We start from the raw sequence: 13,575 nt of genomic DNA on the forward strand, positions 1-13,575 counted from the left end.
CGCCGCCTAGACCTCGCCGGCCTCCCCGCCGGACCGCACGCCTTCCTCGTCCTCCTCCCCGACGCGCATCACCAAGCCTCGCCGCCCCGTTCCCCTGCACCGCAAGTGAGGCCCAGCCTCTCCTCCGCTCTTCCCCTGCTCCGTGCCCGCCCCCGGCCTCCTCTCCCCTCCTCCTCCCCGCGCTGCGCCTGAACGGCGCCCGACGCGCGCCTAGCTCCGTCCCGGCCCCAACCGCGACCACCCACGGCCGCCGCGTCCGCCACACTCATGGCCACTCGCCGCCCCACTCTGACCTTCCCCGTGTGCGCTCGCAGGCGCCACACTCCTCTCGCGCCTGCCCTTGCTGGCGCTGCCCGCGGCAGCCAACCGCCGGCGCCCAGCCAACCGCGGCCCCTGCTACCTTCGCCGCAGCCGGCGCCCTCCCCTGTCCGGCGCCCGGTTGGGTTCGGCCACGTCCTGGCGCCCCGCACCCGATCCATCGCCCGCGCCCGTTTGGCCCTATGGGCAACTGCCCAGTGGGCCCCCCCTCACACCCCTGTTAAAAAAAAGATAAAAAAAGAAGAAGAATTAATTAATTAATTAATTAATTAACTTAATTAATGTTGCTTAATTAACCAATTAACTATCTAATTAGCCTAAGTAAACATGTTAGTTAACTAGACAGTCAATGACAGGGGGCCCCACCCCTGTTGACCAGTCAAAGTTTGACTGGTCAAATGGGTTCCCCTGGTCCCACTTGTCAGCATGTGTACAATTTTTGTGTACACTGTGCTGGGTACATCTAGCAATTTAACATTAACTTCGAATTAAAATAAATTAGAAAATGAATTAAAACTTTGAAAATTAATATAAAATAATTCGTAACTCGGATGGAAAAACTTTGTACATGAAAGTTGCTCAAAACGACGAGACGAATCCGGATACGCAGTCCGTTCGTCCGCCACACACCCCTAACCTATCGAACTCGCAACTTTCCCCCTCCGGCTCCTCTGCCCGAAAACACGAAACACCGGGAATACTTTCCCGGATGTTTTCCCCCCTTCATCGGTATCACCTACTACCGCGTTAGGGCTCACCGAACACCGCGTATTGCCTTGTTATATTTTGTGATGCTTTGTTTGCTCTGTATTCATTATGTCTTCCCCCTCTTCTCTCCGGTAGACTACGAGACCGACGCTGCTGCTGACCAGTTCGACTACGGAGTTGACGACCCCTCTCTCTTGCCAGAGCAACCAGGCAAGCCCCCCCTTTGATCACCAGATATCGCCTACTCTTCTCTATACTACTTGCATTAGAGTAGTGTAGCATGTTACTGCTTTCCGTTAATCCTATTCTGATGCATAGCCTGTCATTGCTGCTACAGTCATTGATACCTTACCCGCAATCCTAAATGCTTAGTATAGGATGCTAGTGTTCCATCAGTGGCCCTACATTCTTGTCAGTCTACCTTGCTATACTATTGGGCCGTGATCACTCGGGAGGTGATCACGGGCATATACTATATACTTTACACTGTTACATTACCTGTGATACTGTTCGGAGTTGGGGGTTGAAAGGACAGGTGGCTCCACCCCGGTAGAGGTGGGCCTGAGTTCCCGACGGCCCCCGACTGTTACTTTGTGGCGGAGCGACAGGGCAGGTTGAGACCACCTAGGAGACAGGTGGGCCTGGCCCTGTTCGGCGTTCGCGGATACTTAACACGCTTAACGAGATCTTGGTATTTGATCTGAGTCTGGCTACGAGCCTATACGCACTAACCATCTACGTGGGAGTAGTTATGGGTATCCCGACGTCGTGGTATCAGCCGAAGCACTTGAGACGTCAGCGACGGAGCGGCGCGCGCCGAATTGGACTGGAACGCCACTAGGCTAGGTCTGCTTTTGGCCGCGTACGCAACGTGCAGGTGTGCTTAGGGCGATGGGCCCAGACCCCTGCGCGCTTAGGTTTAGACCGGCGTGTTGGCCTCTCTGTTGAGCCTAGGTGGGGCTGCGACGTGTTGATCTTCCGAGGCCGGGCATGACCCAGGAAAGTGTGTCCGGCCAAATGGGATCGAGCGTGTTGGGTTATGTGGTGCACCCCTGCAGGGAAGTTAATCTATTCGAATAGCCGTGATCTTCGGTAACAGGACGACTTGGAGTTGTACCTTGACCTTATGACAACTAGAACCGGATACTTAATAAAACACACCCTTCCAAGTGCCAGATACAACCGGTGGTCGCTCTACCTCAGGGATATGAGGAGGGGATCGCCGGGTAGGATTATGCTATGAGATGCTATTTGGAGATGCTACTTGGAGATGCTACTTGGAGATGCTACTTGGAGGACTTAAATCTACTCTCATCTACATGCTGCAAGACGGAGGCTGCCAGAAGCGTAGTCTTCGACAGGATTAGCTATCCCCCTCTTATTCTGGCATTCTGCAGTTCAGTCCACCGATATGGCCCTTTACACATAAACCCATGCATATGTAGTGTAGCTCCTTGCTTGCGAGTACTTTGGATGAGTACTCACGGTTGCTTTCTCCCTCTTTTCCCCTTTTCCTTCTACCTGGTTGTCGCAACCAGATGCTGGAGCCCTGGAGCCAGACGCCACCGCCGACGACGACCCCTACTACACCGGAGGTGCCTACTACTACGTGCTGCCCGCTGATGACGACCAGGAGTAGTTTGGAGGATCCCAGGCAGGAGGCCTGCGCCTCTTTCGATCTGTATCCCAGTTTGTGCTAGCCTTCTTAAGGCAAACTTGTTTAACTTATGTCTGTACTCAGATATTGTTGCTTCCGCTGACTCGTCTATGATCGAGCACTTGTATTCGAGCCCTCGAGGCCCCTGGCTTGTATTATGATGCTTGTATGACTTATTTTATTTGTAGAGTTGTGTTGTGATATCTTCCCGTGAGTCCCTGATCTTGATCGTACACATTTGCGTGCATGATTAGTGTACGATTGAATCGGGGGCGTCACATGAACAGTATCCCTGTGGAGTCCCGTTTTGCGGTATGCCACGCCCCTTTCGATGAACAAGACCCCCGTTTCGACCGTAGCGCTCCAACACAAGTCCATTTCCTCTGTTTTGCGGTACGCCACACCCTCCCGATCAACAGGACCCCCATTTTGACTGTAGGAGGTTCGTTTCCTCCGTTTTGCGGTACGCCAAACCCCTCCCGATGAACAGGATCCCGTTTCGACCGTGGCCGGTCGAACACAAGGCCTTTTCCTCCGTTCTGCGGTACACCAGGCCTCGTTTCCATCGGCTGTTCCGTCCAAGCCCTCCCGATGAACACGACGACGCATTCCGTTTCGACCCAGCCGGTTGGCTCCCCATGAACACGACGATGAAGTAGTTGCTCCATTCCGACCCAGCCATGTACACGAGCACTGGCCGTACGTATGCGCGAGTAGGTGTTAGACACCCTGCCCGTATGTACGTATGTGGTCGTATTTTCTTTCTTGCACACTGGCCGCTGTACACACGTGTACATGCTACGTGCGCATCTCTACTACGACACGTGCGCGCCTCTACATCGACCAGTATGTACGTACGCGTTCGCGACCAGAATGACAACGCTGCATATGCTTCGACCAGGTGGGTCCCGACTTTCAGGCACCCGAATTTCTAGTCAGATTAAATATAATTTAGAAATAAAGTTGTATTACGTTAAAATCCAACGAAATATTGCGCGCGCAACAACTAATGAAATTAAAAAAATTAAATTCCAAAAATAATATTTTTTAAACTAATTACGTGTTTGGTGCATTTTTTATAGTTACTACCCAGTTATTATAATTACATCCCATTTATTATTTCTTAAAATCCATTTTCTTGTTAAGCCTAATGCATACCTCCTAGGAAAGTTTGCAGCCCAGCGGGGCGGAGAATAACAAGTTGACCCGAATATTGTGTACAATTGTCGGCCTAGTTGCATTGCTGATGTTGAAAAAAAAGGCATGTGTAGTACAGTACAACCTAACATGGCTACTCAGCCCACATTCAGCGACGCCGAAAAGGCCCAAACAAGGCTTCTGTACAACTTTTTGAAGTCACTCAGCTCAATTAATAGCTTAAGAAAAAAGTTAGATTACAGTGGAACCTAATTAAAAGCTGTCACGAGCAAAGAAATAATTCAATGGGTCCCACTTGTGCGCGCGCGCGTGTGTGTGTGTGTGTGAGAGAGAGAGAGAGACCCATCGGTCGATGCTCGTAAATACATCTTTCAGCCACATGCATTGTTGATGCTCAGTAAAAACTTATATAGTTGACACAATCATATAGAACATCATAGCACACTGAACTTGCATACAAAAATTTCACGCAGGCGGCACAATCAGGATGGAAGCAGTGGATCGCTACGGGTAGGGCTATGTTGAAACCAACGAACTCGTACATAACGGTTCATCCCTTGAATGATGTGCAAAGAAAACAGATAGACAACACAATAAGTTCTGCTAGCACATTAAGTTAACGTACAACCCTTTCTAAAAAAAGTTCAGGTACAAAATTAGAACATGTCACAATCAAATGTACTGGCACATCAGTGCTTCATACCCATAGCTCGGGTTTAACTAGTATCTAACAAGATTCAGTTGTTACCTCAAATTAGAGCATATCCAGGCAGCCAGCCCTGCCTCTTCTCCTAAAGAAGCAGTGGCCTCCGTCGCACGATGGAGTGGGCCCTGTGCCATCCATCGTTCCGAGCAACACGGGGAAAGTCTGACGTTGACTCCTGTAATGGATGTTGTCGACGGACCCTGGCACCAGCGGCGGCGGCAGGACTTTGATTGATGGATTGACCACTTCTTCAACATGCACAAACACTCAATACAGGTACATCCCTAACATGGTACACGGCGGCCTTGGTGGCGATGAATAGTACAACCCCGGTTCCTGCACCGGTATCTCAACACCAATCACCTTCGGTATGGTGGACGGCTTCTACATCCATGCCATAACCATCAGAGCCCAGCTGTCTAGAGGAACAAACATACTTACGATCTCACCTCCAAGGTCGTTGATAAGCTCATTCATGGACTTGCTGTTCCAAGCACATCGAGGCATGCCGTGGAAGGTAAGCTCTGTTAAAATCTCAAGCTCAGAGGGCACCGAGCCCATCCTGGGTGCCACCGATCAAAGCTCACCAGCGCGCCATCGCAGAACAAATGTCGGGAAGATTCGAACACACGACTGCAGTCGAAAGTTGTCCGGAACCTGACAAAGAAATCGGCCGGTGGCGGACAGACTTCAACGAGAAAGTCACTTATTTGGATGTCGTGTGCAATGCCAAGAGCTTTGACAAGGTCGTCCAGCGAGACGGGAGGCCGGTCGCCGTTGATGGTTACCATCACACTTTGCCAGCAAACTGGTCGTCAAGGGCTGCCATGCCACTGTTGAGCGACAGCACGCAGTGACCGAAGGCAGGACGGACCACAAGATCTCCAGCTCGAAGATCCATGTTGACCAGCGACATGATAGTGAGCTTGAGTACAGGGAGTACAGGAGGGGGATTTGGGGGAACTGGAGTAGGAATCGAGATTCCAGAGGTGGGGGAGGGGCGGGAGATTGCGGATGAAAGGTAGCTTGAATTTTGAACACGCCCCAATATGCTCTCGGCGCGCAAGTGCACTAAAACACCGGTGGCGCCCACATGACGGCCTAAGAGTCCTTATTCTTTCTTTTTTGGAGAGGCCGACTTTTTTTGAGGATCTTTTGAGAGCCCGGTCTGAGAGTCATAATTGACATGTTTGGCATTGCGTTACTACTCGGCCCATATTCAACGACACCTCACTGGCCCAAACAAGTGTACATCATCGAAAAGACACTGAGCTCAAATTGTATAACTTGAAAAAAGGAGATACACTCTGAACACTAGAGAATGGTGATGCCCTCATTTAGCCCACTAGTAGTTCGAGACAATAAACAGTTCTAAACAACGATATATACAACATTCAGACACTGACTAGTGACTACTACTGACATAAACAGCAAGACATGATAGTTCATAAGAAGTCTTGCTACACCACCAAAACGCACCCATCTGCAGCGCTCAGACTCTCGTGATCCAGACGAGAATGACATTCTAAACAGAGGCAACTATTACATAGTAAGAGTGACATAGACAAGGATGGCCAAATGACAAGGAGTATGCATAACAAAAGAGAGAAATACCCATCCAGAACAAGCAGCAAAGACAACAAAGTCATTCAAAGAGATGATCCAACACCATCATAATTTGCAGCCCCGCTTCAGCGACCAATGATCCGGAGACACCAGTACTCCACCCTTTCGACGCAACAGCCCAATTACGTATCAACCTAAAGGCTTGAACCACATCACTGCATGTCGTAATTGAGACATCCAAGGATCAAAGTTAATCCGGATGCCTTTGTCATTCTCACCTTCTTTTGGCTGTAGGCTGTATCGTTGACAATCAGGGGAGTTTGCTCCCGAACTCCTAGGGCTCGCCGTGTAGACACAGTTTACCATAGCAAACAGAGCCTCTCTGCCATCAAGGTCCTTGCCAACGGTGATCTGCTGGTTAATTGGATAATTGAGTCTGAGAAACAGAGAGTGTGAACCAAGGCTATTTACCTGCCTCCAACTAAAAAATCCTGAAGGCCCGAACAAGCTTGTATCCTGCTCATAGACGTAACATCCATTGTCCGGATACTCGCGTATTTCACGGTGCTTGTATACAATGGGGTTTTTGCAATATAACTTTTCCGGCTCATGTGTCTGAATGATCATCAGTCTTTTGCCGTCGTCTGATCGAGCGAGGAGCCAGTTGTGCTTCCCTATTTTTGGCAAAGGTGGTGTGATTACAAAGGGCAGTAACTGTAGGGACACTGCATCATATCAAAAAGGACAGGCATTGTTAATGTCAGATCAGCATTGTTCAGAGTATGAGTAGGATAATGCAAGAAACAGCATTGATATGTCCCTGTTGGAACTGGGATGAAAATACAGGGAAATGTATACTGGGTTCGAAAATATAGAAGTGCCATGCATGGTTATACTCATGTTATCTTATAATCGATTCTTCATAGGAAACTACCATGTCATGCATGTTATGGAATCATGTTCTGTCCTTACAAACAAATTCTTCAAGGTAACTAACAGACCATGCATTGTTATATACTCGTATTCTGTGGGCAAAATTTTTGTGAGGATATTATTCTAGCCATTGATTGTCGAAGGGCGAATATAGGTATGTACACATGGTAAGCATTACAGGATTTCACTACTTCCAAATATAGAGTTCTCCATATGCACATTTACTTCCCTAATGTATGGTTAGATGAAACCAACAGTGTGGTGCATGTTTCTACATCATGAAAAAGAGGAAACCAACATGGCCATTGATACACACTCATATTTAGTAGTAGTATATAGATTACTGTAAAATAAGGAGAATATCCATATATTCCTAATCGTTTGATTATTCAGGGGTACAAATTGGTTGTAATGACATGATCACAATCGCATGAATTAACTCATTCCAAATATAGCTGATTTCCGGCGTCTCTAATACATTGCCATAGTTCTACTCAAATTCTGCTCAAACAGGGATATGCCAATCATCACAAAAAGTTCAAAGAGTGTCATGGCGTCATCATTAACATGAGACGGAAACAACTTACACGCGTCGTCCCAGCAATACGTGGTGCCATCTACTTTGTCAATCGCGTAGATTATGCCATTGTGTTTAATAGCATCACAAAAGTGTGTATCATCTTTGACGATGATCCACTACGAGCTGAGTTATCTCCAGCTAAAGAAGGCACCGGCGTAAAGATAGGCGAGTCCGCGGTCGAACAAGACAATTAGCTTGAAGTCTGCGTAATTCGCATGTCGTGTGGGCACTTGGCAGATTACAATCTTCTACAAAATAAGGTCCGCCCAACTGACGTGGTAATCTAGATGACTAGGACTGCGATGGTAAAACTCTATATAATCCAACAGAGGAAGGGTAATCTCATGGGAGGTCTAGAAGTTCATGAGCACCAACTTTTTACCGTCTTCTCTGAAGGCAACCATCCAATGGGAGTTCATGCTGACCCAGTACATACCTGCCAAGAAGTTTCGGGTGATGGTGATCGGATCGAAGTCGAGGGAAATGATGTACGGCGACCCACTACATGCCTGCAAAGAAGTTTCGGCTAATGGAGATCGGATTGAAGTCGAGGGGCATCATGTACGCCTCCGTATCATGGTGAGCCAATCTCGCAAGACCAGATAGCAGCAAGCAGGGTGTCTTGAAAAGCTTTGGCCTCGCTTCGATGATGGCCATGTGCATGCCCCTCGAGCATGTAGCTAGCCACAGGGCGCTACACATATCCATACACGAACAACAGAGGTCGAGGACGTCACTGGGGAGATTGCTCCAATCGCGGCTCATATGGATCCTGCACGGTTCGCGTTCGACCATGGTGGAGTTTGGAAGGTTGGGTTTTGGGGGGCTTGATTTACGGGGGAGAAGGATGTCAGTGCTGGAGCGTCTAGCGAGGGAATAGTGGTACTGGGGGAGGCGAGCGAGGCGAGGGTATGCGGGGCATCGTGAGATAATGAAGAGTGACCTCAGGATCTCCGGCGAGACGGAGATGGAGATGGAGTGGTGCTAGGGGAGAGGGAGACGAGGCGAGGCATGCTATAGAGCGGTGGTGACAGTGACTGCACGGTGCACAAGGTGAGGCTGACTTTGGTAACCCGGACACGTCGCCTGGACTGGTGTCACCTCAGGTGCAGGGTCTTGTCACTTCACTGTGAGGACCGGATGAATAATAGTATTTTGACCATCAAGTGTATCATAGTTGTACTACTAGTAGTAGTAGGAGTAGTAGGAACATGAGTACACTCCCATGCTAGCATGCCTCTGGGTTCACTTCATCCTCCAGCTATCATCCATATTGCGAGCAGGACCAAATTCTCGTGCATGTGGAAGCGCGAAGAAGGACTTTTCTTTTTTGAGGATAACCGCATATTCCTTAACCGTAGTAGGAACATGAGTAGTACTCCCTCCGGTCCTATTTTGTCTGCGCATAAATTTTTTCAGTATTTCTCTAATTAGTCTGCGTATATACCCTTTTGCATGCGCCCATTTCCCTCCATGCCCCGCATTACCAGCATTAATTAGCGTACGCATGAGCAGCTGCAGCCAGACTCCAGCCAATAAACTGCAGCATACGAGTGGGCCATTCTGTGCGCGTGGGAGAGAGAAAAAGGAAACCGAAGAGCCCGTCCAATCCATTGCGTGCAGCAGTCAAACCACCGCAGCTCTCCTCATGCATGTGCATAACTTCTCCCATTTACTTCTCTATCGGGAACCGATTTTCCTCGGCTTTTTCACTACTCCTTGATCTTCATTTGCATCCAAACCACACTACATTCACATTGTCTTAACCTCTTCACATCCTCCTGGAGTAATTCTGAAGCCCCTATAAATAATCATCTTCTTTAGTTAGACTAGCCATCTAATCCTAATTCTCCAAACCATAGCCCTCCGGTCCAGTGGTTCCAAATGGCGAAAGAGATCGAGATGCAGGTTTTTAGCGTCCAACATGTCCTCATCGAAGGCTCGTTGAGCATAGTTGCCACAGTCACCAACCACCCAAGGGTTGTTCGGAAGTGGATCAACAATGTATCCAACTCCCTCCAAAAGGTGGAGATGAATGTCATCGGTCTCGATGCAGAGTACACGGAGCGTGCCACTGGGAAGATCCAGCGCGCCACTGACCTTCAGCTGTGACTCAAAGATGATGTTTTGGTGTACCACGTCATACACGCGCCCTCCATACCAGGTGAGCTTCATGATTTCTTGTCTCGGGAGGACATATACTTCTGTGGGGCAGCCATCGCAGGGGACAAACAGAAGTTGGAGCCGTACAACCTTGATTTGAAAAGCATCACTGACCTACAAACCAGAATAAAAATTCCTGTAGAAGATTGTCATAAACCAACACCATCCCTATTCGACGTAGCAAATTTTGTGCTCGGAACAAATCTTCAGAAGGGTGACAAGATGCTGGCATTAAGGTCGTCTGGATGGAAGAATTATCCCTTGACGTACGAGCGGATAAAATAGGCTGCCCTCGATGCCGTGTGAGTTTTGAGATAGCTGCAAGGTCCAGAGAGCTTGTTGTGAAGCCGTCTCCCACAGAAGAAGAAGAAGAAGTGGTTGCACCAGCAGCAGGGCATTATGGATGGATGAACTATTTCCTCTCTTGTAAAAAAATATTCCCTCTCTATGTATATTGATATAGATGGACTATTTCGATGGTGTGCATGTCTTTGGAACAAGTGGTAGCATGGGTCCGCTTGACTATAATGTACTATTTATCCACCTAGCTTTCTCTACTACTCCTTCCAGTGATCGGTATGCAATGCATGTGTCTGTAGACATGATAGCTTGTCCATGGAAGTTCAACTATGGCGACCATCACGTTTCATCCACTGCCACTCGCGATTCCCACGACGCCGCTCCAACCCACGGCACCACGTCCCCCGACGTGCGCCTCACCCCTCTCGGCCACACCGCCCCTCTGCTTTTGTGTGCATGACATGTGGGCCACCTTAAATGCGGCGAGCATCAAGTTTCTACCACAGCCACACGCGATTCCCACGACGCCGCACGAACCCATGACACCACACGTCCCCCGACCTGCTGCTCACCCCTCTCGGCCCCACTGCCCCTCTAAATTTGAATTTGAAACTTATAAAACAAAAAGATTCAAAACAAATAAACTAGGAGGGAGGGAGTATATCGTAGGATGTGTCCCATACGAAACAAGTCCCCTGGTTTGTCACCACAGAACATCAAGATGCATTTGTATGAGTAGTTTATCTTGTGAGAGAAAAGGATGAACGAGGGAAGGCCTCTAGAGATAAAGATAGACACTATTACTACTACCAATGTGCTGGCATGTGCGTTGCAATGGATCCAAAGTAGTAGAATAATACTTGTTCACGTGCTTGAAATATAAACACTCTAGTTTTGATATACATGTGTCAGCAGACATGACAGCTTGTCCATGGAAGTTGAACCATGGCGACCATCACGTTTCTTGTTTCTACCACTGCCACACCCACACGTGATTCCCACGACGCCGATCCAACCCTACCTGTAAGCACGACGTCCCCCGACGTGGACATGGATCCTCTGACATGGCTATCACTGCCTTACCATGCCTTTCCTTCGCTGACTAGTGGGACCCACACTTGCAGGTCCCACATGTCAGTGATAGAATGGTAGGATTGTTCACGTCAGGGGATCCTCATCCCCCTGATGTGCGCCTCATCCCTCTCGGCCCCACCGTTCCTTTGCCTTTGTGTGCATGACATGCGGGCCAGCTGAACTATGGCGACCATCAACTTTCTACCACAGTCACACCTGATTGGACGCGGTTTGCCTGCTCCGTTGTTGTGCTCCAATCAGTACTCCCGCACCATCGAATTTTCATCCAGCGGCTGTGACACATTTCGTCTCGGGCATCAATCCTTAGCTGGAGTACTTCTGTACTATAGGTAGTACCCGTCGGTGTGGCCATCTACGCCCCGACGCCCAGCTGTGGCACCCTCGCCACGGCCACGCCACCACCGGCCGATTCATCTCGAACGAGTGAGTCGCGAACCACACCACCACCATGAGAATGACATGTGGGACACCCGCATTTAAGGTCCGCATGTCATTGACTCATAGGCCGGGCACTAAGCCATTGAAGTTCGGTCCCGTGGGCCCCGAGAGGGAAATGTAACTCCGGCGGCAGGCCTTGTGGTGCTCTCGTGGTACGAGCTCGTGCCAAACCCGGAATTTATTTCTTACTAATACCAACTACTAGTAAGGTACATGTGCATTGCACGCATGAGATTCTGGTGGTTTGTGCATTATGCTTCTACATGTGGAGTCTTCTAGATTCTACATGTGGCAGAATCTGGTGGAATGTAGATGATATCCAACGGCCAGTAGTGCTCGGAATTTCCATCTTTGTACCTTCGGATTGGCTTCATCAAAAGACCAACTTTCAAAGTTATTCACACACTATATAGGGGGTATAGATATAGATCTGCTGGCCCATTGCAATGGATACAAAGTATATCTGTTTAGTGGAGTGCACTCTAAACACATTATCTATTTATTTTTCTCTAACCTTTCGTAGCCATGCAACCAAGCCACATAAGCTTCATGGGTGACCCCACATCATATTATTCATACTCCCTCCATTCTATAATGTAGTGCCTATAGATTTTTTTAAAAGTCAAACCTCACAAAATTTGACAAAGTTTGTGGAGAAAAATATTTACATCTAGAGTGCGAAACATATATCACTAAATTCATCACAAGATGTACTTTCACATAATATATTTATGGTATTGTAAATATAAATATTTTTCTCTACAAACTTGGTCAAAGTTTGTAAAGTTTGACTTCTCAAAAAATCTATAGGCACTACATTATGGAACGGAGGGAGTACTACGTTGACTGAAAAAAAAGATAAATCACCCAAAACAAGATCTTCCCGTTTTTTGTTCCTACGATGTTGTGCCGTGCACATACCTACTAGTTGTATAGTGGTAGTACTAGTTGTATAGTACTACAAACTTGGTACTAGTAGGAGTAGAGTAGTACGGAATGCTCCTACTCTATCAATGAGCCCCATCTAACATCAAATTTCTTGGCTTCCGTGCTACAGCTAGATCTTCCCCTCGTTTTTGTTTTCCAACCCGGCGGCGGGCGAGGTGCGGTTTGCCAATAGTCCCACATGAAAGTAAAAATGCTAGGCAACACGCCTTCCCTAAGCTATGTGTCATGCCAGATGGGCCATGGAGTAATCCCGATTCCCGGGCGTGTGGGGGGGGGGAGTGCGACGCGAACGCAGCAGGCCTTTTCCTTTTACTAGCAATGTGTCTGTGCGTTGCGACGGATCCAAAGTAGTAGAATAGTAGTACTTGTTCACAAACTTGAAAGAAATCACTCTTGTTTTGATATACTCCTAATATATTACTCCCTCCGTTCCTAAATATTTGTCTTTTTAGAGATTTCAAATGGACTACCACATACGGATTATATAGACATATTTTGAAGTGTAGATTCACTCATTTTTCTCCGTATGTAGTGTTGGGTTTCGTAGTAATTTCAAAAAAATTCCTACGCTCACGCAAGATCATAGTGATGCATAGCAACGAGAGGGGGAGAGTGTGATCTACGTACCCTTGTAGATTGACAACGGAAGCGTTTGGTTGATATAGTCGTACGTCTCCACGGCCCGACCGATCAAGCACCGAAACTACGGTACCTCCGAGTTCTAGCACACGTTCAGCTCGATGACGATCCCCGGACTCCGATCCAGCAAAGTGTCAGGGAAGAGTTCCGTCAGCACGACGGCGTGGTGACGATCTTGATGTACTACTGCTGCAGGGCTTCGCCTAAGCACCGCTACAATATTATCGAGGACTATGGTGGAAGGGGGCACCGCACACGGCTAAAAATATGATCACGTGGATCAACTTGTGTTTCTCTGGGGTGCCCCTGCCTCCGTATATAAAGGCTTAAGGGGGGGTGCGGCCGGCCTAGGAGAGGCGCGCCAGG

This window comes from Triticum dicoccoides, chromosome 4A (assembly GCF_002162155.2).
Source record: "Triticum dicoccoides isolate Atlit2015 ecotype Zavitan chromosome 4A, WEW_v2.0, whole genome shotgun sequence".
In the NCBI taxonomy this organism is placed as follows: Eukaryota; Viridiplantae; Streptophyta; class Magnoliopsida; order Poales; family Poaceae; genus Triticum; species Triticum dicoccoides.